The sequence below is a fragment of the Ipomoea nil genome, unplaced genomic scaffold (genome assembly GCF_001879475.1).
Source record: "Ipomoea nil cultivar Tokyo-kokei standard unplaced genomic scaffold, Asagao_1.1 scaffold2280, whole genome shotgun sequence".
Lineage (NCBI taxonomy): Eukaryota > Viridiplantae > Streptophyta > Magnoliopsida > Solanales > Convolvulaceae > Ipomoea > Ipomoea nil.
This window is the reverse complement of record NW_017618708.1, coordinates 5,677,191-5,703,163: the sequence shown is the minus strand read 5'-3', so window position 1 is coordinate 5,703,163 and position 25,973 is coordinate 5,677,191. Positions and strand designations below refer to the sequence as shown.

At 37.3% G+C, this 25,973-nt stretch overlaps 1 protein-coding gene across 1 annotated transcript in view; it reads left to right on the top strand.

The window, feature by feature from the left end:
- Positions 1-2,163: 2,163 nt before the first annotated feature.
- Positions 2,164-25,973, top strand: part of LOC109150685 (caffeic acid 3-O-methyltransferase-like) — a 30,464-nt gene continuing 6,654 nt past the window's right edge. Inside the window, exons 1-3 of the mRNA XM_019298656.1 lie at positions 2,164-2,173; positions 8,928-8,934; positions 12,841-12,850. The gene's annotated coding sequence lies outside the window, so the exon portion shown is untranslated. The remainder of the gene's footprint in view (positions 2,174-8,927; positions 8,935-12,840; positions 12,851-25,973) is intronic.

Sequence of the window (25,973 nt, the reverse complement as noted above, 5' to 3'; positions counted from 1 at the left end):
ACACTCCTTTTCTAAGGGTTAGATAATGCTCTCTTGGGAGGGCTTCAATTTCACCAAAAAAAAAATAGCTATGAAAATAGGTTTTGTTGAGACATGGGTTACCTTTTAGCCTTAATTAATTCCTTGGCTATGAAGGGTCTTTCTTGAAGCTTTCTTCTTTCTTGATTTCTCCTAAGGGAATTCTTGGAACTTCTTGTGTGGTGAGGGATTATTGTGGTGGGGGTTCTAGGTGCCTCTTAAGTCCCCTATTTATATACCTAGGAGTCCTAATTAGGAACTAATATTATAGGCTTGCTAATTCTATTCCTTTTAGGGCTAGGGGTTGGGTTTTAGGGGTGAGGGCCCACGGACTATGGTGGGCCTTTCCTAAATTAATTATTGTAATTTAGTTCTTTCTTCGGATATTTGATTAAATGATTAATTGGTTTTAGGGGTCGTAACACGGGGTGTTACAAAAGTCAACTTCAAGGACTCATTCACACTCTCAAAAGGAAAGGAAATCAAAATCCTTACGACAGCAACAAGACAAGAAACGTGTAAGACAATACAACTCGAGATGCATTCTACTGATCACAAAGTAGAATACATCAAGACATGCTCAATAGCAAAGAATACACATTCACACATTTGGCAACTAAATGCCACAGTGAAAACTACATGTCACAAGCATCACAGTTCCGAGTTCCAACCTTATGCCCTGTTCCAACCTTATGGCTACCTCCGGCCTTATTTCAGTTCCAACCATTACCCCCGAGTGCCACCCTGTACTTCTGAGTCCAACCTTGTACCGCCAGGGACCGTCGTCCCCCCTCCAACATAGCCTCTAACATACCGCCGAACTCTCAGTACACGACAGTACCATTAATTTCAATCACATAGCCTCCAACATATTAGCCTTTACTCAGGTAACACACAACCAATTTCAATCATGGTCACACAAGTCATCATCATTACCAAGAAGACTAAGGTTCAACAATAACCTTAATCAAGCATCAATTAAAGGGTACAACGATTACATACGTTCACATCATAGGAATCAATCAATGGATCAAAACAAAGATATGAAACCGTACTCAACAACGAAGGATCAGAATTCGACACCAAATGATGGTCAACACAAGTTGCCAATCTCAATAGGAAAGAACAAACCGCACTCACTAGCATTTCAACATCAAACTAGCATGCTCATCAAACGGGTAAACCAAAAGTAGTTCCATAGAACATTAAAGACTCACAATAGTCCAACGAATACAAAGGTTGGACCCTTAGCACGATTTAAGACACCAAATCCTACATGGATTCCTAACATACCGTTCTATACATACGAAACATCAAGAAGACTCACAAATAGCCCAATAAAACAACATCGGGAGGTCAAAACATCAATACCGAGTCAAAAGAATCACAGGGAACAAATCCCCGCCCATCATCATACATCTTCCCCGCGGGTGGGGCCACGGGTGGACAACCACCCGCGGGTGGGGCCACGGGTGGACAACCACCCGCGGTTCCGCCCGAGGGTACACAACCCTAGCGGCCACGTTTCCCACGGGTGGCGCGGCGGTTAGGGCCCTGCCCGCAGGTACACCCTGTACTCCAAAATAATCCCTTCGGGGATTTTCAACAACAAGTCCAAATTCAAGTCCAAAACACCCAAAATCTCACACAAAACAACAATATGACTTGGACCCTAGAAATAACCAAGCAATGGCATTCAAGAACCCTAAGAACAAGCTCTAAACATGCATTACCACAAGACAATGAATCAAATCTCACATTTCAACACAAGAATCACAAGTAGAAGCCAAGAAATCATCATATAAATAAGAAAATAGGTTTTGTAAAGCATGGGTTACCTTTGTAGCCTAAAACTTCTCTTTCTCACCCTTAGAAAGCCCATCCTAAAGCTCTTCTTCCACACCAACTTCATAAACAAACCAAAAGACAACAAAGATTCTATTTTTAGAAAAAGACATCTAAAAGGAGGTTAAAAACACCAAAAGATCAAGGATCTTACCCTCCCCTATGCTCAAGATAAGGAAAGTAGGAATCTTGGAAAACAACTTGCAAGATCTAGGATGCCCAAATTCTAGCTTGGAGAAGAAGCTACCACTTCTTAGAGAGAAGATAGAGATTTTGTGTTTAGACAGTTGGTGAATGAAATGAAGAGATTGTTGGTCCCAAAAGAGGTAAGGTGAAAGTCTAGAGGGGGGGGGGGTGAATAGACTTTCAAACTTTTTCGCACAGCACAACAATTGCTAAGCCAGAGATAAACCAAAACTCTTAACTAGCTTGTTAGAGTATGGTGCACAGCGGAAATAAATAAACATAAAGTGTGTGTGAGATTTTGTGAGCAGTATATCTCGTGTAGAGCGAATATGTAAAGAGCGGTAAGTAAAGAAAGCAGTAAAGAACACAAGACAATTATAGTGGTTCGCGAGGTGTTGTAATCCTCCTACTCCACTTGCTCTTATCTCCAAGAGCAATTCACTATATCTACCAATTCTTGGTTTCAAGGTACAATGAATTTCCGTGATCTAGTGCTTTGATCACAAAGCCTGCACTAATCATGCCCAGTGACACCACACTGCTGCTTCGGGTTTCACGTCGCCGCGCTACTATCCCAGGATTTCACGACTCCGCGTTACTTTCCCCCCGTCTTCCACACTCCGGTAGAAACGTATCCCGTGATCTGGTGCTTTGATCACCAAGCCCACACCAATCACGCCCAGTGCCTCCGACACTGCTGCTTCGGATCTCACAGCTCCGTGTGACAATCCAAGATTTCACAGCTTCGTGCTACTTTCCTCCCTTCTCTTGTTTTGCTCCAAAACAAGTGTTGTCTTGCTTCCAACTTCTGAGACTCTGTAGATGATCTTCAATGATGCGCAGGTCTCTTTGATGAAGATAAACACTCTGGAATGATTTCTCTTGATAGCTCTGAGTGTTTTCTCTCTTTGAATATATCAAGTAAAGCACTTGATATTTTTGCTCTGCTTTGCTCTGTTTAAGAACTCTCTGAATATTTTCTTTGAAGCTCTCTGAGTTCTTTTTCTTTTCTCACTTCGCACTTGAAGATTTTTGGTATGCTCTGTACCAAATGAGATTTTTGCTCTATGCTCTTTCAAGCTTAATTGCTCTATTCGATCTCCTTGAAGAGTTTCGAATTTTCTGCTCTCTTGTTCGTGAGTTCCCCATCTTCAAGTCTTCATATCTTCATCATTTTATAGCTGGTAATGAGAATCTGTCTGTTGGAAAGAGACGCTCCCATTTTTGAAATATTGTATCTTTTTGTCAGAGATCTTATCTTATCTTCTGCAAAGATGTCAGAAAGGATAAGCTAGCCGTTGTTAGAGCTTCATCTCCATGTAAATGGGTTCCCAAACTTCATCTGATATTTCCTCTGGTTTTACGTTGAGTGGGAGTATCTGGGTGTAGAACGGCTTCTCTGATTAGCTCTGAAGTGGTTCTTGTATCTTTGGGATTTAAAAATATTCATCAATTTAATCCCATACTAGTTAAAACTAGTATTTTTCCTTGTGAGAATATTTTCACTGTAAGTTCATCTTCATCTTCTTCATTCTCACGTCTGGGTGTTTTCAGACTTCAAATTGGTTGTGAACTTCCACCCAATTTGAATTTCTCCTTTGTAATTAAGACCCAATTTCAATTGGCTTGTAATTGGCACCACCCAATTTGAATTTCTCCATTGTAATTGGCTCCCAATTGACTTTGACTTGCAATTGGCTCCCAAACTGCTCCTGGTGCGACTTCTCCTATCTCCTATGTCTTCTTCGAATCCTTCTCCTGGTATTGAATTTCTACATTGGCTCCAAACTTGCTCCGAATTTCAATTGATTTCAATTGCTATGAAATCGGCTCCCAAGTGGAATTGCATCTCAATTGCCACCCCAGTGAAATTGCTTCCCAATTTCCACTTGTAATCGGCGCCCAACTCTATCAGATTAATTTAATTATTGAGACCCAATTTCAATTGGCTTGTAATTGGCACCACCCAATTTGAATTTCTCCATTGTAATTGGCTCCCAATTGACTTTGACTTGCAATTGGCTCCCAAACTGCTCCTGGTGCGACTTCTCCTATCTCCTATGTCTTCTTCGAATCCTTCTCCTGGTATTGAATTTCTACATTGGCTCCAAACTTGCTCCGAATTTCAATTGATTTCAATTGCTATGAAATCGGCTCCCAAGTGGAATTGCATCTCAATTGCCACCCCAGTGAAATTGCTTCCCAATTTCCACTTGTAATCGGCGCCCAACTCCATCAGATTAATTTAATTATTGAGACCCAATTTCAATTGGCTTGTAATTGGCACCACCCGATTTGAATTTCTCCATTGTAATTGGCTCCCAATTGACTTTGACTTGCAATTGGCTAATTGGCACCACCCAATTTGAATTTCTCCATTGTAATTGGCTCCCAATTGACTTTGACTTGCAATTGGCTCCCAAACTGCTCCTGGTGCGACTTCTCCTATCTCCTATGTCTTCTTCGAATCCTTCTCCTGGTATTGAATACATTGGCTCCAAACTTGCTTCGAATTTCAATTGCTATGAAATCGGCTCCCAAGTGGAATTGCATCTCAATTGCCACCCCAGTGAAATTGCTTCCCAATTTCCACTTGTAATCGGCGCCCAACTCCATCAGATTAATTTAATTTGGCTTCTCAAATTTTACCTTGTAAAATTGTTGATAATGAGTTTCGAACTTGAGCCATTTCGCATAATATATCAAGCATCATCCATTTCGTCCGTACAACTTTTGATAAAATCTCCAATCACATTTGATGTACTCCTTTCTTTCCATAGATGCTTGATCTCCAAGTCAATTTCATGCATTCTTCCAATACTAATTTTCTTCACGAAAATTCTTCTGGGATATCTTCTTTGAGTAGCATTGACGTGATTTCATATCATTCATCTTCTTCTTCAATTTGTCATTTTCTCCAGACAAATTCTTGATTTTAGGCTTTATATCTTCTTCTTCTATTTTCATGCATCTTCCTCTGTTTCTCTTTTCCAATTTAAATAATTTCCCGATCATGGTCTAAGACTCTACTAGACCTATGAAATAAAATTGGGGGATCTACAAATACAAATTTGGCATATCAAAACCATTACACTTTATTCCTAACAATTTCCCCCCTTTTGATAATGCCAAAACCTACACTCAGTCATTGGCTTTAAGTCTTTGAAAAATAATCTTTTTGCTCAATTTTATTTGACAAAGCCAAGATGAGTTTAACAAATGGTATTCTAGATACAATCAAAAGAAACTTGTGAATTAAATTTTTAGACAAGCTCCTAAACGCATCTTGAATTATTTTTATTTTGATCATCATCAATTTTTAATTTTGTCGTGCGTTTGACATGTTTCTTGTCTTTTAATTCACGAAAGTCTAATTACATTAAACAAATAGAATTAAAGACTCAAAATAGACCATGGGAAATTATTATTGATATATTTCGAATTTATAGAGAAAAACGCAATAGAGGTTCGAAGATTGAAAATATCAGCTTAAGATAATTTTCAGATTACCTTCTGGGTTTCTTCACACCAGAGTCTTTCTTCAAAATTTCCTTGACATGTCCTCTGGGCTTGAAGAAATCATCTTTGAACTTTGCATTCTGAAATTTCTTTGTAAGCTGTCCGGCCATATAGTGTCCAAAAGCTTCTTTGATATTGTTGCCCGGAAGAACTCCGTTTTCCCACCATAAGACACATTCTTCGAAGCTTCTTTCTTCTCCAAGATTCATGCCCATATTTTCGGTGAAATCTCTTAGTTCATACCACATCTCGGTTCTTTTCCTTTTGCCTTCTTCTTCTTTATTCTTCTCCGAGATCCATTGGGCTTGATCGGCTGCAGGCCATTTCTTGATCATGCTTGGTAGATTTTCCTTAGTCCATATTGTTGTCTGAGTGGCGGTACCCTTAGAGCATTCAAACCAGCCAATCTGTTCAGCAACCTTCGATGTACTCGTACCAAGACTAGGATTCGCGAACTGAGCAAAACCAATCTGAGATGGTCCTTGTGAGGATTGTCCGCGGCTTCGGCCTTTACCTTGAGTAGACATTACTGGCTTTTGTTGGCTTCCAAGAATAAATTCTTGTTGTTGCAAAGCCAAGTGACTGAGAATTTCTTCCCCCCTTTTGGCGTTATCAACAAAAAATGCAAGGGTCTTAAAGTCTCGGTCTTGGTTTGCCTTCACAGTTTCAACACTGTTGTGTGTTTCAATGGAAACGGTTTGCACGTTGTCAAGCTTGTTTGTTGTAACTGCGAGTTCAGCTTCAAGTTTGTTGATTCGGCTTTCTTGGTCTTGAATTGCTTTGATCTGTCTCAAGTGACGTTCGTTGTTAATCTTTTCAGCTGCTTCACGTTCCTTCTTCATGAGCTGAATCACTTCAAGTAAGCCTTTTGTTAATTCTCCTTTCAAAATTCTTTCTGCTTTGTCAATCTGAGTCTTCATGATATTTTGATGCTCCATTAATTCCTTCAGATTGACTCGTGTATCCGTGTGTTGTTGATCCATCTTTTGATTTTGTTCAACCAACTTTTCTCCAATTGTTTGACAAACAACATCACTGGATTCGGCCACTTTGGCAAATAAGGATGAAAATATGCCATTATCTTGATCATTCATCTGCACAAAGTTTTGAGGAGATCCGAATGGACTTCTATTCGAATCTGTGAGAACAACTGTATCAATAAGTTGCATCCCTTCTTCTTCAGGTGATTCGGCTTCTTGATTGAGATCACCAACTTGTTCTTCTAGGACTTCTGTTCTCGTGTAATTGTCTGCAAATAATTCTTCATTTTCTAGAACAGGGTCCATGGTAGGCATGGTAGACTCGGTATGGTGTACCGGCAATACACTGGATAAATCCTCTGTGATTTGCAGTCTACTCTCAGTAGCAACTTCTACTGCAACTTCAACTGGTATATCTCTTCTTCTTTCTTCTGACACTTGTTCTCTTATTTCTTCTTGCACTGACACTTCTGCTTCATTGGATCCCACAAGTTGTTCATTGCACTCCAGATTCACATTAGTTGTTGTGGGGGTCAGATCAGATATTAATAAAGAAGCATCATGGACTTTCACAGGTATGTCCATATGATTTTTAGTGCTTATGATTGGTACATCGATGAGTGCCGTCCCTTCAGTTCTTTCATCAAAAATTTCATTATCCACAAGAGATGTGTTACCTGGATAATGATGTGTGTCATAAACTGACCTTTGCAGAGCTAACTGAAGTGAAATTTCATTCTGTCGTTCTTGTTCGGCTAAACGGTCTTGAGCCGTACTGCCTCCCTTTATTGGTGCTTTTCCTTTTTGTCTGGCTGCCTTCTCGTGTAGCTTCATGTGATAAACTTGATTTAAATCCATGTTGAGTGCATCTAGCATCACGTTTGTTCCGCACCATTCCAAGGAAAAATCTTCACTCCGTATCAAATCTGGGGTGATTTTTGACATGAAAGAATGATATCTTTCAAGTTTCCATTCTCTCCAAGTTTGCACCATTATCAATTCTTTCAACAGCTCCGGATCATCTTGAATGAGAGCTGAGTCAAAAACTATAGGTCCTGCACTTCCTTCGGCTGCAGATTGACTCGAGAGCCTTCTTTGTAGATCATTCGAAATTTGCACATCAACTCCTGCAAATTCCATTCTTGTAGTATCGTTAACTTCTTCGGCCAACAAATTTTGTTCCGCATATTTGATTGGAACAACTGCCATAGCCGTACTGATGGCTTCGATCTCTTCCTGATCGATTGCTTGATCCCATTTGATTACTTGAGGTTGAGATTGCTTTGCTGTTTCTCGGTCTGGAACTCTGAGGTGTTTTTGAACTTGTAGAACTCCCACCTTCTTGTCCTCTTCTCTGGCTTGACCTTTTTCCAAAATTAAGACTGAATTTTCTGAAGAGAGCTCTGTAAATTCCAATATTTTTGTGTTTTCTCATTGGAATTGTCTTCTTCCTTAGCAGTTCTCCAATGATGAGACCATATCCAACATTTTGATAGAATCGATCCACTACAGCGGGTTTCTTCATTGGTTTGGCAGCATGAACAAAAATAACCATCTTCCTATAGATAAATTTTGCCCATTTGAATTTTATTCATTTCATGATTCCGTCCATCAAGCACACTGTCCATGCAGTCAAATCTTCAGTACTTCCCAGTTTGTGTTCAAGAATCTTGTAAACCATGTCCACCAACATCTCATATTCAAACTTCAATACATTCTTATGAGCGGATACATCAGAGAAAATTGGAGCCGTAGGACCACGAATCTCGTTCCCTAAAATTTTGAACAACATAGCTGTGAGATTCTGGCATTATCTGAGATTCAGGAAAGTTGAAGCACTTGTGTATGTCATCTTCTGTGATCGAAACTTCTGATCCTCCAACTTTAGATTTAATCGAGTCCTTTTCAACGACTGCATGTAGATAAAATTCGGCTACATCTTCTTCAAAGGTTCCAAAGTAGTTGTAGGTGAAGAAATCAAACAGTCCACAATCTTTTAAAGCTTGAAGAATTTTCTCGGTCGTGTCCTTGTTGGTAGAACCTAGTTTGAAAAATTCAGGATTGAGTACCATCCCATTCGTCACTTGTTGCGAGAGGGCAAAAATAGGATCAATTTGCTTTCTTCTAGATTGAGCCATGATGATCAAATCGATTGATCGAGGAGAGATAATTTGAGAGAGAGTTTTCTGATATTCTGAAGGTCTTGAAAGAGTTTTTGAGATATGAGTGAGGGGTTTATATGAGGAGGACGACTCGAAGGGGTTTTTCGAATTTAAGTGAGAGATATGAGACTTCTCAATTGTACCCTTTGGTTGATGTGTGTCGATTGGGTGAGTTTAGGGTAGATGAGTCATCTGATAGATAGTGTTACGAGGAAAGAGAAAATGTCATCATGAGCAGACAATAGCATTTAATGCTCACACCTCTTTAGAAATACCCAATGCATGTAAGGTGTAGAGGGTGGAGATTTGAAGAGACACTTAGGAAGGATTTGGGTTCTGATCTCCTTGAGATTTGTTTGTGGGGATCGATTAAGAGAGTAGATTTCTGACAGGCGAGATGGGGGTGTCGATTGAGAGGGGGTAAATCTTGTTTGGAAAGATTTGATTTAGGAGAGGATTATGGGGGGAGGTTTAGGTTGGGTGGAGGTTTAGAAAGGGTAAGAGTTTATGGGTGGAAGTTTGATGCCCAATTAAACTCTGATTATCCTCCTTTATCTCCTGATTTCCTTCTCAAATTCGTGTACCACAAACATAATAACACTCAAACATCTCGTTAGTAGCAAAAATTACTCCACAAATAATTAATCACACATACCAATTATATTAAACTCATACACCGTAATTTCCAATCAAAAATTAAACACATTTTGGAAACTAACAAAATTAACACACATATTCCTAAATTATAATTAGAAACAACTTTATATAAAAAGCACACAAATCAGATTCCAAAATATTTTAGAAACTAACAAAAATATTAACTTCTAGATTTCTAAAACATTTTATTGCAAATTATATCACATATACTGCATATATACGAAACACATATACAATTAACACTTTAAATCACATTTTGCACATAACACATATATTTTTAAACAAACACGGTAAATCATTTTTAGAGCAAATTGTTCATGCAAACAAGTTAGTTAATTTACAGAAACATGAACACATACTCAAAAACTGATTAACACATTAAAACATGAAATTTTAAACAAAACATCAAATAAATCATGAATTGCACATTTCATCAAATTAATTTGCATGGCATATGATCTCACGTTAAATAACACCTGCAAATGCACAAATAAGATCCTAACACATATTGCAATTTTATCATATAAAAATTTCGAATAAAAACATACATGCAAATACGTAAAACAATTTATTCACATAAAACAATTTAGTTTGAGCACAAGTATCAATTTAAATAGAGAGATTATGTCCAGTGATACTTAGCTCATTTCGATCATTCCCAACTCGTGCCTTAAGGTAGAAAATCTCGTTTCGCATAAAGGCTTTGTGAGAATATCAGCAACTTGGTTTTCCGTAAGGGATATATTCGATCTTCAGATTTTTCTTTTCAACGTGATCCCTTATGAAATGATGTCGAATGTCGATATTTTTGGTTCTTGAATGAAGCACCGGATTGTGAGTGATAGCGATTGCACTAGTATTATCACAATAAATACTAACGTCATCACAATTAACTCCGTAATCCTTCAATTGTTGCTTCATCCACAAAATTTGCGCACAACAACTTCCTGCAGCAATATATTCGGCCTCGGCGGTACTAGTTGCGATGGAATTTTGCTTTTTGCTGAACCAAGAAACAAGCCTTCCCCCCAAGAACTGGCATGTCCCGGAAGTGCTTTTTCTGTCTATTTTGCAACCTGCAAAATCCGCATCTGAAAAACCCGTTAGAGTAAAATCTGTACCTTTTGGATACCACAATACAACATTGATTGTGCCTTTCAAATATCGTATGATCTTCTTTGTTGCGGTGAGGTGGCTTTCTTTTGGATTTGCTTGGAATCTTGCACACAGGCCCACAGCATAAGAAATGTCCGGCCTACTTGCAGTAAGATATAGAAGTGAACCAATCATTCCTCTATATTTTGTTTGATCAACATCCTTTCCATCTTCATCTTTGTCTAGCCTTATTGATGTGCTCATTGGAATTTTGATCGATGATTTTCCATCAAGACCAAACTTCTTTATCAAGTCGCGGGTGTACTTTGCTTGATTGATGAATACTCCTTCTTTCAGTTGTTTGATTTGTAAGCCCAAGAAGTAATTCAATTCACCCATCATTCTCATTTCGAATTTATTCTGCATAAGCTTCGAAAATTTCTCACACAAAGAATTGTTAGTGCTTCCAAAAATAATATCATCATATATTTGCACTAATAAAATATGATCACCATCTTGAATTCTAAATAGAGTTTTGTCAACAAGGCCTTTGGTGAATCCACAGCTTATTAAGAACATTGACAAAGTATCATACCAAGCTCTAGGTGCTTGTTTCAACCCATACAATGCCTTTTTAAGTTTGTAGACTTTATCACCTTCGCCTTTTACCTCAAAACCTAGGGGTTGTTCGACATAAACTTCTTCTTCGAGTAGACCATTCAAGAATGCGCTTTTCACGTCCATTTGATAAACAGTGAAATCTTTGTGTGCGGCGTAGGCTAGGAAAATTCTGATTGCTTCAAGTCGAGGCCACCGGTGCAAAAGTTTCATCAAAATCTATTCCTTCTTCTTGAGAGTATCCTTTTGCAACGAGCCTTGCTTTATTCCTAACAATCACGCCTTCTTCGTTTGCTTTGTTCAGGAAGACCCATTTGGTTCCTACAACATTGTGGTTCGTCGGTCTTGGAACAAGTTCCCAAACATCATTTCTTTTGAATTGATCGAGCTCTCTTGCATAGCATTTATCCAATCCGGATCATTGAGAGCTTCGTCAATTTCTTTTGGTTCAATCTGAGATAGATAACATGTGAACAATGCTTCCATGGTAGATCGATCTTGTTTTCATCGCCTTCATGGAATATTCCCAATGATTAATTCTGGAGGGTGATTTTTGAGCCATCTTAAATCTGGTTCAAATGGGTGCATGGTACTGGGTGGATCCATTTGTTGTGTACTGGGAGAGTTGGTTCGAATTTCCACATTTAATTCAATTTTGTAATTGACCACCAACTTCACCAGTAACTTGATCACTAATTGGATCACCAACTTGTACTGCATCCTCATTCTCACGTGAGGCATCACTCCCAAAATTATTATTAAAAGAATTTCCAACTTCTTCTAGATGAGGGATGGGATTTTCTAGAGAATTAATTTCCAACTCATCCATTCCCTGCAAAACATCATCTTCACACGTATCATTAGTATCACAAAAATCAATATGACACTTGTTACCATTTTGTGCAATTTCTTCGTCCAGTGCATCATTTTTGATCTGTGATTTTTCATCAAATACCACGTGTATGGATTCTTCAACCACCATTGATCTTTTATTCAAAACTCTGAATGCCTTGCTGGTAGCTGAATATCCCAGAAAAATTCCTTCATCTGCACGCTCATCAAAAGCTTTTAGATGCAATTTATCATTAATATGAATAAAACATTTGCATCCAAAAATATGAAAATAACCAATATTTGGTTTTCTCCCTTTATAAAGCTCATATGGCGTCTTCTTGTACTGCTTATGGATCATGCTTCGATTTTGCGTGTAACAAGCAGTGTTGATAGCTTCCGCCCAATATCGTTTCGGGAGACCAGGCAGCACTAATCATCACTCGTGCAGCTTCTTTGAGCGTCTGGTTTCTTCTTTCAGCAACACCGTTTTGTTGCGGTGTTCTTGCGGCAGATAATTGATGAGAAATTCCATGTGAATTGCAAAAAGCTTGTATAACTCCATTCACGAACTCGGTTCCGCGATCCGTTCGTATTTTTGATATTTGCAATTCTTTCTCATTTTGTAGTTGCTTCAACAGCTTCGGTAGAACTTGCTCAACTTCATTTTTCTTCTTGAGAAATACGGTCCAAGTGTACCTGGAGAAATCATCAACAACAACGAGAGTATATTTCTTACCACTTACACTTATTGGATCAACCGGTCCAAATAAGTCCATATGTAGTAAGCTTAGCGGTCTTGACGTTGACTCGTGTGTCTTTGATTTGAAGGATGATTTGATTTGCTTTCCGCGTTGGCATGCATCACACACTTGGTCCTTCTTGAATATGATATCTAGCAAGCCTTCTACTAGATTTTTCTTTGCAAGTTGATTGATAGTCTTGAAGTTTAAATGGTTGAGCTTTCTGTGCCATTCCCAATTAGCTTCATTTGAATTTCTGGCCATTAAGCACACTGAGTCTTTGCTTGTGCTCCAATCAACAACATACATATTCTTTCGCCGTTTTCCAGATAAAATAATCTCATTTGTGAGCTCATTTTTGATTAGGCAATTATCTTTAGAAAATTCTACAAGATAGCCTTTATCACAAAATTGACTAGTGCTCAACAAATTAAATTTCAATCCTTCAACGAAAGAAACATCTTCAATCTTCAAACCATTTTTCTTGATCGTGCCAACTCCTTTTGTGATTCCATAATTTTGATTTCCTCCGAATATAACTTTTGGTCCATCGATTTCTTTGAAATTCTCTAGATATGATTTATTTCTAGTCATGTGGCGGGAGCAACCACTATCGATGTACCAAACATCCTGCAAAAATGATTAACTAACTTTAGGTACCCATATTTGCTTGGGTCATTTACTGTTAGTGATTTTTGGTAACCAAACCCACCTTGATCTTATAGAATTAAGATGAGGCGATTTGTAACCATTAGAGACACGATAATCATAACTCACTTTAGAAAGCATTTTTGGCGCCGGGTTTTGAAAATTATTTTTATATTTTGGCACCTGGGAAGAGAATGGTTGCTTTGGTATATAAAAAACATTGCATCTATTACACAACCAATCCTTTTGAGTGGGGTGAAATTTCCCAACTTTATTTCTAGAAAAGCTTCCCTCTTTTCTATGAAATCTTTTTGCACTTGACTCTTTGGCATATCTTTGCTTGATGAATTTTTGTTGCTTTGCCGTATCATAGAATTGTTTCGGCCTTTCAACTTTCAACTTTGCATTTGTTTGATAGCCAAGTCCTTGTCTCATCGTGCTATTCTGACTTTTAACAAATTTTACCACTTGAACTTTATTATTTAAAGTAGTAGTAGAATTAGTCAGATTTTGAGGGGTTTGAGAACATGTGGAGTCATAACCAATTCCGGTTCTATCTCCTGATGGCTTTTGCATGCTCACCATTTTATCTATTATTTTAGACGAATTAGTGAACGTAGCAATAGTAGCTCTAAGATTATGTTCTCTAACCTCTCTAGCTTTACACTCTTCTTGAAGATGAATATTTTCATTCTTCAAATTTACTCACTTCAAGTAAAGCATCTTGCAATTTTTTATTCATTTCTTCTTTTTCAAGAATTAGAATATTATTGCTCTCCTTGAATTGAGGATGAGTGAGCATAATCTCTTGACATTCTCGCATTAGATTGTCAATAGATTCACGAGTAAAAGAAGAATTAACAGAATTGAAAGAATTAGATGTTACCTCTTCTTCTTCTGCGTCAAGAGGCATAAGACAATCTTCACTTGTACTCAACTCAATTGACTTGCATATTAGCGCCGTATCATCATCCGAACATGAACTTTCATCGCTTGATGATGAATCCTCCGAATCATCATTTTCGTTTGGTTCGTTGCTAACGAGAGCTTTTCTTTTGTCGCGCTTGAACCTTTTGCTTTCGAATTTGTTCGGCGTAGATTCAACATTTTTGCCTTGATACTTGCTAACGATCGGATACGGACAATTTATTTTAAAATGTCCGGGTTTGCGACAATTGTAGCATAAATCCTTGTTTTCTTCGACTTTTTCTTCTTGTGTTATGCGAGAGATGAATTTTCCACGAGCGGAATTTTTGTTGTCTCATTTTCGCAAAAACCTTCTAAACTTTTTGACAAAAAGAGCAAACTGTTCGTCAGTCATAAAATCAACATTATTTTCTACTGACCTGGAGGTTGACGGTTGTTCGGCCATTAGAGCAGCATTTCGAGCTTCATGAACATCATCATCTTTGGCCTTCATTTCGAACTCATATGCCTTTAGATCACTAAATAATTTGTCTGTAGACAACACTCTTAGATCTCGGTGATCGCGCATAGCCGTAACCTTCATATCCCATGCAGATGGTAAGCCTCGTAGGATTTTGAGATTAATTTCTTTTTGGCTAATATTTTTGCCAAGATCACTAATCTCTCCAAGAACTTTGATCATTCGAGCTTCCATGTCTGCAACACTTTCATTTGAGAGCATTTTGAAATCTTCAAACTTCTTCATGGCGATTGTGAGCTTATTGTCTTTTTCTTGTTCATCTCCTTCGCCAATCTTGATGAGAGTTTCCCATATTTCTTTGGCAGTGGCACACTTTCGGATCTTCGGAAATATTGTATCATCTACGGCTTTGAATAAAATATCCTTGGCAATATTGTCAAGATTATTCCGCGTTCTATCGTCCGATGTCCATTCCGGTTTTGACTTTTGTACGTACTGTGGAGCATCCGGGGATAGGACAAACGCCGTATTGACTTTTAATATTTCTATAGGGCCAGTGGAAATAACTTCCCACATTTCATCGTGTAAGGCCGATAAGTGTACCTGCATACGAACTTTCCAATCATCAAATTTATCAAGTGAGAATAATAGATTTTGAGCTAAATCTTTCTTCATCATCATCACGAGAGATATGAAAGATTAATCCAATTCACACACTTTGTAGAATGGATCTGTCTAGCAGTCAGAAACGGTTAACCCAGTTAGGCACGTGCTTAGATAGCAATTTGGCCTAAATAGACAGCCCGCTCTGATACCAATTGTTGGTCCCGAAAGAGGTAAGGTGAAAGTCTGGGGGGGGTGAATAGACTTTCAAACTTTTTCGCACAGCACAACAATTGCTAAGCCAGAGATAAACCAAAACTCTTAATTAACTAGATTGTTAGAGTATGGTGCACAGCGGAAATAAATAAACATAAAGTGTGTGTGAGATTGTGTGAGCAGTATATCTCGTGTAGAGCGAATATGTAAAGAGCAGTAAGTAAAGAAAGCAGTAAAGAACACAAGACAATTATAGTGGTTCGCGAGGTGGTGTAATCCTCCTACTCCACTTGCTCTTATCTCCAAGAGCAATTCACTATATCTACCACTCATTGGTTCCAAGATACAATGAATTTCCGTGATCTAGTGCTTTGATCACAAAGCCCGCACTAATCACGCCCAGTGACACCACACTGCTGCTTCGGGTTTCACGTCGCCGCGCTACTATCCCAGGATTTCACAACTCCGCGTTACTTTCCCCCTGTCTTCCACACTCCGGTAGAAACGTATCCCGTGATCTAGTGCTTTGATCACAAAGCCCGCACTAATCACGCCCAGTGCCTCCTACACTGCTGCTTCGGATCTCACAGCTCCGTGTGACAATCCAGGATTTCACAGCTCCGTGATACTTTCCTCCCTTCTCTTGTTTTGCTCCAAAACAAGTGTTGTCTTGCTTCCAACTTCTGAGACTCTGTAGATGATCTTCAATGATGCGCAGGTCTCTTTGATGAAGATAAACACTCTGGAATGATTTCTCTTGATAGCTCTGAGTGTTTTCTCTCTTTGAATATATCAAGTAAAGCACTTGATATTTTTGCTCTGCTTTGCTCTGTTTAAGAACTTTCAGAATATTTCTCTTTTGAAGCTCTCTGAGTTCTTTTTCTTTTCTCACTTCTCACTTGAAGATTTTTGGTATGCTCTGTACCAAATGAGATTTTTGCTCTATGCTCTTTCAAGCTTAATTGCTCTATTCGATCTCCTTGATGAGTTTCAAATTTTCTGCTCTCTTGTTCGTGAGTTCCCCATCTTCAAGTCTTCATATCTTGAAGACTTGAAGATTTCCTGTTTGGCTTCAAGTCTTCATATCTTCAAGTCTACATACTTACATGCACACTGTCAATAATATCTGGAATTAGCTCGTGCACACATTAACATACTTATATGCACACAGTTTGTATTTTAAGGGAGATTTGTATTTTAAGGGGGGTTTGTATTTGAAAATAATCATATATATATATATATATATATATATATATATATATATATATATATATATATATATATATATATATATAGAGAGAGAGAGAGAGAGAGAGGGTCTGGATCAGGTGAGGACCTAATCTTAGGTGAGGACGTGAGAACTAATCTAGACCATTAAATCAGAATGATGTATGACTGAGATTAAAAGGAACAAATCACACGGATTAAGGACACAAATCCCTTTAAAATATTAAAATATATAAATTTAGGGTAAAGCAGTCTTATTAAAAGATGTGCATTCCTATACAAAATATTCGTGCATTCCTATACTGAGTGTTGTGCATCGATAACTTTATTGTTGTGCATTCAAACCCCGCCAAAAAATCCTACAGTGGACATCCCAATGTCCTACGATGCACAGAACTATATGCTATAATGCACAACTCTCTAGCCTTTGGTGCACAACTTACAACACTAGGTTGCACAATTAGTACACACGAATGCACAATTGTACTATCCAGGCATTTGTATATATACACGACCATCCAAATATAGACAATATTATACTCAAAAGAACGAGCAAAAAAAAATACTGATTAGTTTGCATGGGCGAACACTCAATCAAAGACACTACTACCCACTTTAACAAAAAAAATCAATCCATGTCATCTTAGGAACTCAAATTTGGGTCATCCAAATAAAAAAAAAAAAAAAAAAAAAAAAAACACACAAGATTAGTCCTCTCGTCCTCACCTTATCCGGACCCTATGTGTGTGTGTGTTTTCAACACAAGTAAGTGTATGAATAATGAAGAACAAATTAAAAGACAAACACTGATAGTTTCAATTCAAACAATGCGTTCATACACTAAAGCCTATTTTTTTGTTCAATTTCTCTTATATCCATAAGATGTGCATAGGGACTAATTATGCATTTCAGTCTAAAATGTGTATATGATTTGCATACACATGCATAAATCTACATATCTAATTAAAAACATAATATGTGTCAATACAAGTTATATCCTTGATTTTTGTCCCTTTTTTATATGCTAATAAATATATACATTTTGCTTTAATTATTGTACATTTCATTTTTATTGGACAAAATCACCCTTACACCGTTATAACACCGTTAGTATTTATTATATCCATCAATCTTACCATACACCTACATCTATCATATATTTTTCCTATTTTTAATTATCATTTTATTAAAATTATCATATAACAATTAATTTAATTATCATATATAATATGTATGTATATTATTTGTGTATACATATCAATATATCATATATGTGGGTGTTAGCTTAGAATTATTTGTAAATTATTATTATATAAAAATATAAATTTTTTTTTATTTTGTTTTGATCACTATATTATTCAAATATATGATAATTCAAAAGTATCATCACTTTAAGAATTGCGATATATAGAGTTATGAACATAATTATGATAATTTTTTAAATTTTGTTACTTAACAATATTTTAATATTGGGCATAGGTTTTCGCGCATCGCGCGTACAAATGCTAGTATGTATATAAATGGCATGACTAGCTACATGAAAATATTTTTGTGATTTTTTAAAATATAATATTGTATTTTCATTGATGTTGTATATAGATTACATGCATGGGTAATCACCATATCAATGTCAATAGCAAATATTTCGATATGAAATCAAGTAGATATGGATAAGAAATCAAATAGCTTGATCACTACGAGAATTGTGGGGGTAGTGTGGTAATCAATTATTGAGACATAGTTAAATGAGTTTGACTTTCACATGATATTAATAATCTATGTGGCTTACCAGCAATGAATATGTTGGAAAAAATAGCTTAAAATGGCATGTTAAGTGGCTATTTTGTGGTACAATTATCAGTGGGGCTCACTTCCGATTTGGGCCGGGTTAAAGTGGAATCGGATTCTTCGTAGTGAGACGAAGAGATTGATATATTGTACGCTCAAAACGGATAATGGGTAAATGAGATATTGATTCTTAAAGTAAACCCATTGAGTTGGAAAAATGAAGGGAAAAAGTGAGCTTTGTCCCAGATTGGTTTGGAATGAGGATTTTCCCCCCTTATATACAAAAGCTCTTTTGAAGCTTGTAGAATTGTATAGCATAGAGGCTCTCTCGCGCGCGTGCGCGGGGGGGGGGGGGGTGATGTGCAAATCAAATTCCAACTAGACGAGATTGAAAAAGACTTGATCAAGCCCGAGCTCGTATGCGCCGCCACCTGCGGGCACTAATGTTGTCCGGAAATTGGCTGGCCTTGCGGGCTAAGTTATGCCAAACTTCGGAATCAATTTTCCAACACACGCCACTGGGTGTGGCCGAAACTACAATGGTCTCGGCCTAAGAGGCCGAGACTTGGGGACCCATGGCCGAAACTTCTACCAACGGTTCCAACAGAACATTTATATATATTATTTTAAATCTTGGTTGAGTCATCTTGAAAGACCTATAATTATGTTTAAAGGGGTAATTATGGTGGATTGAGATAACCAAGTTTGTTGAAATATATTCAACTATTGAGTATGTATTAATTAAAGTGCGGAGCTACTATAATGTTTCACAAAGCAAATCTGCAAAACTCAGTCTACAAAAGAGCCAATGCTGGGAGGCACCAATGATCAATCTGGGTAAGAGATCAAATACTTTTGAGAAAAGTATTTTTGTAAGTGTTGCATTGTGAGGGTAATTAACTCTTATATATTTCTTTTTCTTTCCTATAAGTCTCTTTGTGGTACCGAAAATAATGGTAAAAGAGAATATTTCATGTTGAACATGCAAATTTCAAGTGAATTATTTGTGAGTAAATAAAGTACACGTTAAAGTGTACGTAAGTTTGATCGAGATGAATCAGATGATCTGATCAAGTTACTTTAATAGAGAAGACTAATTATGAGGTTAGTCGTTGAATTATTGATGGAATGACTTAAAGCCCAAGAGGTGATGAATTCATGGTGGATCCCACTTTTGTGGTCAAACGAAGCCATGGAAAGAATCACAAAGTAGTACACTAATTGGTCATTCTATAGTGTGTGTGTACTAGTGAGGTTGAGCTACCGCTCTTAATGAATTTATAACCCTATGAGATGGGTGGTCCTATTGAGATGGACTTAATGAATTCACCGCTTAATAATTGAGAGGATGAGCATAAAATGCTCTTAATGATTTCATACCCAAAATTGGGTAGTCTATATTGAGATAGGTTTAATGAAGTCACCTACTTGAGTGAAACGGGTTAGCCGTCTTTTATGAAAGATAATGGGCTATCTTTCTAGAGCACTCATGAGCAACCCGTAGTTCAGTTGGACTAAATATACATGTAGTTTTTCGCGAAACTTACACAAAATCTAAGGTGTGATGCATGTCACTTGGTTTAAACCTCTAGTCTAAGAGTTCAAGATTCGTTCACTCACTAGATCAGAGGATACCACGTGTCACTACGTGCCAGTTCAAGATTCGTTCACTAGCATCCTTGCCATTCCCTTGCATTTGTGGGGGACTGTTGGGAAAATGCAAGTGTGTGGCCAATATTTTACTGATAACTTATTCTTAGTCTACTATTCACCACAAGGTGGTGAATGGTCACCACAATGTGGTGAATGGTCAAGATTTGTTAAGCAGTATATGGTCCTAATTATTTGGCCTTTTTCTATTTAAGGTGAGGTGTTATTGAGTTAGGACACATAGACAAACATTGTCTTGTTAACTCTTTTGTCCCTTTTCCACTTTGAGAATGTTGTGTATGTTCCAATCCCTGCTCCGGGTGCACAGAGAAGGGGATTGCTGTGTTAACCTTCGGGGGTGACGCCACTGTTGTGAGCCTGCATCGGTAGCGGCGAATTCGCTTCTATGGCAGTAGTTATACCATGGCATAGCATTTATTTATTTTTCACTTTATCAGTCTATTTTACCAACAGAATTTTCTCCAGTGGGCGGATTCTTGCCGATCGAAATCGGTGCGGGATTTATAGTGTCGCTAGAGGGGATCTCTCGCATAAGGGCTAGCGATCAGCCTCCCAGCCCATCCCATGAGCATAGGAAGTACATGAATCCAACAAATTAATTGAAATAGAACCTCCCAAAATTCACAACTCAAACTTCAATCCCTTGAATTAGATTAAGAAAATCTAGCCAGACATAGAGTAAACTATTCTAAAATATTAAGAATTTGAAGGAACAATCTGCCAAAAATACATCAGAATAGCTCTCCTTTTATAAGGTTTCAAATCAACAATCTTCCCTAAAATTACTGCTCTTACCGCATCTTTCTCTACCCGCCTTCATCTTCAAATTCCAAAGCTTGCTAATTTTCTCCAAAAATTGTGCTGAAACCAGTCAAAATCGTCGTCCCTGCGCCTTCTCCATCTCACTTCGCTGCTGCAACCTGCGTATGTAAACAAAGAAATAAAAGTAATAATGCATAACCCTAAATATAATTGGCGTGAGAAAGAAAAGAATGAAAAGCAGTTGAAGTAAAATCACTAATCATGTGGGACCACTAAACCTAATTATTCATATTAATAACTAATATAAGCTTAATTAGAGTTATAACTAATATAGGTTATTAATTTAGTTATATAGTCCTAATATAACAAAATATACCAAATTGATAAGATATAAAATGTAAATAATAAAATTAACCAATAAAACTTATTTAAATTAAGGTATATAATATAATCATCATATTTGTTGAAATCATTACAGATACGATCTGTATAATGGGATCATACATTGAAAAAGGATTGATGGAGAACCATCGTGTTGATAACATGTTATGAGTTTGATAGTATCCTCGCGTAGATGCTATATAATCTCGATCAGAAGAGAGCATAACATAGGTAAAGTAAATACAGAGGGCAGAGATAGAAACATAACACGCAAACCCATATAATTCTCATTATTACCAAACGTTGATATATATATACATGTACAATAATATAGAAGTGTAGGAAACATGGGAGCGGGAAATCATGATAATGGCCACAGAAACCGTTATATTTACAACAACGATTTTAAAATCAGGTAAAAAAGGGGAAAGCGGCTCCCAACACGCCATGTTATACATTGGACTCCATAACAAATGGTCAGTAAGGTTGGTCATATACAACCCAGAAGCAACTATATTATTTTGATGCTTTGAGAGCGGTAGCGAAACTGACTAGCCTAGAAGCTACCACGTCGACCGATCACCAGTAGCAACGAGGGATGCTGACACGAGTCCATCGCCGCCTCTCAATCGACCTTCAGGCGGCAGGGTCGCCGGAATTCGCTCCGGCTGTGTCAAACTCAGAATAAAGTTCGAATGGGCATACATAATTGGCAAACAGCCTTGAATGTGGAAGGCAACGTCGTAGAAAGAACGCCGGCCTCCAAGTGTGAAATCTTCGGCGTAGGGGCAGAGAACCCAGTGCAACGCAAATCATCTAAGAATTTTTGCACAATTTGTTCAACCGATTTAGGAGGTTCCGGTGGTGGGTCGCCCACCTCTATCGTCGTCTCAATCAGACAAAGACGGCCACCGATTCAGATCGCCGATATGATGAATATAGCGCCACGGTAATCTAATCTTGTAGAAGGCGTTTGTCCTGCATTCCATTATAATATGATTTCAATTGGCAAGCTTTTTAAGGGTTCTAATTATAGCTTGCTACTTCATTCTTATCAGTTCCTTATACAAGATCAACTCCATGGAAAGAAGATTGGTTTGGCTAGGCTACAAGAAGAACTTTACTCTGTAGACTTTGTTTATCCTTATCATCATGAAGTAGTGAGAAAAATACATGTAATGCCTGGCGGTATGCATGCTAGATTAGGATATGTTGTTGGAAAATTTTGAGAGAGAGAGATTTGTGTGGTCCAAATTAAACAATAAATATTCATCCTTTTCCATGTGTTTATTCTTGCCTATTTCTTAGAAAAATGAAAGGCCACAAATCTCATAGGTTTATTAATTATGGTAGATGTGTGTTGAAGAGGTGTGAATTGAAGCAGCGCACACGTAGGTAACCTTGTGGTTGTAACAGTATGCAACATTACTATATAAAGGCTATCTACTTTTGTTAAAAACACACTCAACAATCATTTTCTTATCCTTCTTTCTTTAATCCCTCTGTGTAATCATCTGAGCAAAGTCAGGTTTACCTACACTATTGTTGGTTTGAACTAAGCGTAGTTAGTTTGTGTAGTCTGTCGAAAGCGTGCCAGGGTTCTGACTGCACCGTTAGCGGGCAAATAACACTTTTAAGGTAGTGTTATTATAACACAGCACAGACTTCCTTTCAGTCATACACCCATAGTATCCGTGTTTTTTAAAAGGTTTCCAGCCCACGCGTTGACATTGCTTAAATTCTCCAACAGTTAAAAGCGTTATTTAAGCAACAGTCAACCTTTCAGCGTTATGGCACCTTCTGTCACAAATGAATGACAAATTGTTTGACATCTATGTCAAACAAGACTTGGCAAAAGTCATTTGAGAATCGCTGTAAGAAAAGTACGGTGCCAATGAAAATGAAATTCAAAGTAATAACTATAACAAAAGGAGTGGAAAAGTCAAGAAGCTCAAAGGAAGATGTTTCGTGTGCGGAAAGCAAGGACACCGAGCATACCAATGCTACCATTGCAAGGGAAAAACTAGTAGAAGTCAATCTGACAGAGCAAGATGAGTATTGCATTTCTTTAAATAAGTAGTTATTTTGAGTAACTCTAATTTTCTCTAGTTCTAAGGGCTCGCAAAAAATGTGATTTTCTTAGTACTGAATACTAGTTGAGTTGTCTAAATTTTGATTACTTTTTTTTTTAATGCTACTGGCTCTATTACAATGTAGTATCTGTTCATAAATTTTGATTACTTAGAAGTACTTATTTCTTTAGTAGGTTGAATGCTAATGGCATTTATTGAAATGAATTTGGCATAGATATTGCTCAAATTTTGTACTGCAATTAGTCGTATAAAATTAAGAGCATAGATCAAAGGCTTTAATTGCAATTTGATGATAGCATGGAATAGTCATCGCTCTTGAATACTCTGTCTAGGAAGATGGTTTTTAAGTAAACTTTGGTTTCACCACTCGACCTGTGAGTTTTTAAGAAGTATGATGTTGATCATGCAGGCCAGTTGAAGCGCCACTTGATCTATTCACCTGAAATGAGGTTGACTTTAATATGTTATTAAACAATCAAAGTCTTGCAATAGAAATTGTTGAAGTACTGCAATAGTAATGTTGATCTGCATCATATGAATGCTTTATATGAGTTTTTAATTTCCTCAAGTGAAGGAAAAGTTGTGCAGGTGGAATAACTTTGTGAATTCACCTTGTTGAATATATTCCCTAATAAATGTCAGTTTGGACATATTTTTTGCGTATGAGATTAACTTCTCTTAAGAATATTATGTGAAATTTGTGATTATGTTGTCCAACTTGAAGTAGCATATAGACAACATTATCTCTGTGGCTTACGAACGATGAGCATTTATATATATTATTTTAAATTCTTGGTTGAGTCATCTTGAAAGACCTATAATTCCTGTTTAAAGGGTAATTATGATGGGTTGAGATAACCAAGTTTGTTGAAATATATTCAACTATTGATTATGTATTAGTTAAAGTGTGGAGCTACTATAATGTTTCACAAAACAAATTTGCTAAACTCAGTCTACAAAGGAGCGAATGATGGGTGCCAAAGATCAATATGGGTAAGAGATCAAATACTTTTGAGAAAAGTATTTGTAAGTGTTGCATTGTGGGGGTAATTAACTCATGATATATTTCTTTCCTAAAAGTCTCTATGTGGTACCGACAATAATGGTAAAAGAGAATATTTCATGTTGAACATGAAAATCTTAAAGGAATTATTTATGAGTAAATAAAGTACTCGTCAAAGTGTACGTAAGTTTGATCGAGAAGATCAACTTACTTTAATTGAGAAGGCTAATTATGAGGTTAGTTGTCGAATTGTTGATGGAATGGCTTAAAGCCCAAGAGGTGATGAATTCGTGGTGGATCCCACTTTTGTGGTCAAACGAAGCCATGAAAAGAATCACAAAGTAGTACACTAATTGGTCATCCCTACAATGTGTGTACGTGTGAGGTTGAGCTACGACTCTTAATGAATTCATAACCCTATGAAAAGGGTGGTTTTGTTGAGACAGGCCTAATGAATTCACTGCATAATTCTTGAGTACAAAAGTGCTCTTAGTGATTTATACTCAATTGGGGTTGTCTATTTTTGAGGTAGACCTAACGAGATCCCTAACTTGAGTGAAAAAGGGTTAATCCTCTCTTATGGAAGATAATGGGGGTATCCCAAGAAGCTGAGTGACTAAGAAATATGTTGATAAACGTGCAGTTGTCGGGATGTCCAACACCTTCACTACATATACATTGTGATTCACAAACTATCGTTTGCATTGCAAAGAACAGTGCCTATGATAGAAAGAAAAGACTTACAACTGATTTATGTCTTTAACTAACTACTTTATAATCCTTTAAAGGTGGTCTATACTGAGATAGACTTGATAGAGTTAAAAGTCTATATTGAGATGAACTTGACAAGACATAAAAATCTATAATACGATAAGGCTTGTCAGAGTTAAAAGTCTATGTTGAAATAGACTTTGACAGGATTGAGGTCTATATTGAAATAAGCATAACAGACTTGAATACTAAGGGTATTCATAAGAAGTCAAAGAGTTTGACTTTCGTAGAACCTGCTTCTTAGAGTTGGTGTGTGCATTAGAGTTCAAAGTTTATCTAACCGGTGAGTTCAAGATTCATATCACTCTCGGGAAGAAAATTACTCAGTGTCACTACATGTCAGTTCAAGTTCTCAAACACAAACATTAAGATCAACTCGTTTGTATTGCTCAGACATTATTTCTTTTAGCCTTCTACTTTGAATATATGTGGGATCATTATTTCTTGTGAATAGCTCAGACAAATCTTTGCGTCTCAACTCAGAATTTGTGGGGGGTTGTTGGAAAATTATGAGAGAGAGAGATTTCTGTGGTCCAAATTAAACCATAAATATCCATCTTTTTCCATGTGTTTATTCTTGCCTATTTCTAAGCAAAATGAAAGGCCACAAATCTCATAGGTTTATTAATTATGGCTGATGTGCGTTGAGAAGGTGTGAATTGAAGCAGCGCAAACGTAGGTAGCCTTGTGGATGGTTGTAACAGTATGCAACATTGCTATATAAAGGCTATCTACTTTTGTTAAAAAAACACACTCAACAATCATCTTC